This window comes from Mus pahari, chromosome 1 (genome assembly GCF_900095145.1).
Source record: "Mus pahari chromosome 1, PAHARI_EIJ_v1.1, whole genome shotgun sequence".
Lineage (NCBI taxonomy): Eukaryota > Metazoa > Chordata > Mammalia > Rodentia > Muridae > Mus > Mus pahari.
The window spans coordinates 89,402,165-89,404,247 of record NC_034590.1 but is presented as its reverse complement, the minus strand read 5'-3'; the positions used below and the strand labels follow the sequence as shown (position 1 = coordinate 89,404,247).

The window sequence follows — 2,083 nt, the reverse complement described above, 5'->3', positions numbered from 1 at the left end:
AGAACTGCTGAGCGGCGCGGGAATCCCGCCCCCCCTCCCCGCAAGGGGCTCGGCTTTGCGTCTCCCGGACGCCGCCCCGCGGCCGTGGCGGGAACACCCGAACCCCGAACCCCGAACCCGGGCTCACGCCCGCGGGAACCTGAGGCCGCCCAGAGACCCGGGACGCGGTGAGGCAGGCAGGAGGACGACTTCGGGGGACGCGGACACCGGGGGTTCGTTTGCGGAGGCTGCAGCTCACACCCCAGCTCGAGGCCGTCAAGGAGAGCGCGGGAAGCGGCCCTGCGCACTTGAGAGGCAGAGGCAGGCGGGCGTCTGTGAGTTCGAAGCCAGCCTGGTCTACAGAGCTAGTTCCAGGACTGCTGGGGCTGTTAGAGAAACCCTGCCTTGAACACCTGTCCCAACCGCAATCCCCAAAATATGATTTGCTGATACTGCTCAACTTAGTATCCTAAAGCTGATATGGCATATGAGTCTGGGGGAAAAGTGTTCCTGATTGAAGAATGGCAGAAGCAGTCTTGATTGAACTCTCTGGTTTACAATTGAACTATCAGAAAAACTGCCGTGAGACATTACTGAAGACACTGGATAGTACTCACTACCACCATGCTCCCAAGGCCAAGTTCCTTTGTTTAATATATTGCAGTAATTCTACCAAGGAAAAGGATGGGGAATATGGCTTCTGTGAATTGGAAACAGGAAATGGCTTTTCACATCTCGTGGGAAAATTCGAGACTGTTAGTTATCCCAGCTTGGCTGCCTCTTTGTATACAATTAAACAAAAAATTTATGAAGAAAATCTGAGCTGCATTAAGGTGATTGTCCCTGAGCACAGAAAACTGTTAATGAAGGCTTATGTTGACCAACTCTTCACGAGGGTGTATGAGCTTGAGTTTGAAGATTTACAGGTAGTTTGCGGGGGATAGCCTTTTGAAATCGTCCACTGGAATAAACCACAACTCATGAACTGGAAGACATCCAGAGTGAAATAGAAACGTGAGCCTGCCAGAGCTGAAAAGGGACCTCACTAATGTCGCATCTCCTCTGATCCCAGACATCTTCCTGCATGGAGTTACTACTTGGAGACGTAGTGTATCTTACATACCCACTCTCAGATCACTCAGTCTTTTCAGTAGTTACAAACGAAGAGATCCCAAAGTGGTGGTTCAAGAAAATGTTCATAGGTTGGTAAATGTTCCAGAATTTAATGCAGAGAAATTTTACCGAATAAAGACTGATCATGCCAATGAAGTATGGGTTATGGGGAAAAAGGAGCCTGAATCTTTTGATGGAATAATCACAAATCAGAGAGGACTCACAATCACAGCTCTTGGTGCGGACTTTATACCTATAGTCTTTGCAGAGCCTGTGAAAAAGGCATGTGGGGTTGCTCACTCTGGCTGGAAAGGTGCTTTGTTGGGAGTGGCTATGGCTCCTGTGAAAGCTATGATAGCAGAAGATGGCTGTAATGGGAAGACATTATTGTTGTTCTGGGACCTTCAGGGGGATCTTGCTTCTTCACTCTTCCCAAGGATTCAGCATCTCATTTCACAATCTTCATCCTTCATGTGTGAGACAGTTTGGCTCACCGAGCCCCTATGTTGACAGGATTCTTCCAGAACGAGGAGGAATTTTTCCACAGAATATTCAATACCAGAAGGAAGATCTTGACCTCTTCACGTCTTGCCATCCTGGGAAGTTTTTCTCCCATGTCCTCAATGGCCTTAACTTCAGTACACAGATAGGCTTCATATCCCTTAGAGAATGAGGTTCTTGGCTGGAATTTTGCATAAATGTTTCCCACATCCTTCCACACTGGCTACAAAATATAATATAAGAATTATTTAGCTTTTTGATTTATATAAAACCATGACAGTTACAAAAGTTAATTCATCTTTAGGGCATGCTGTCACTGTTACCCAAAGCCCAGTGATCTTGGTCTAATTCTTATGACAAATGATGAAAAAAATCAGTGTGATGCCATTCCTGAAGTTCATTCTCTGTATTTATCTATAAATCAAGGCCATGTCTGTTCAGTTCAGTACAGTAGATGCCAGCTTTTGTTTAGGAATGGAGCTCAGCAGAG

General features: G+C 46.7%; 1 pseudogene; it reads left to right on the top strand.

The window, feature by feature from the left end:
* The first annotated feature begins 500 nt into the window (after positions 1-500).
* Positions 501-1,765, top strand: LOC110323623 (annotated as a pseudogene).
* Positions 1,766-2,083: the final 318 nt, after the last annotated feature.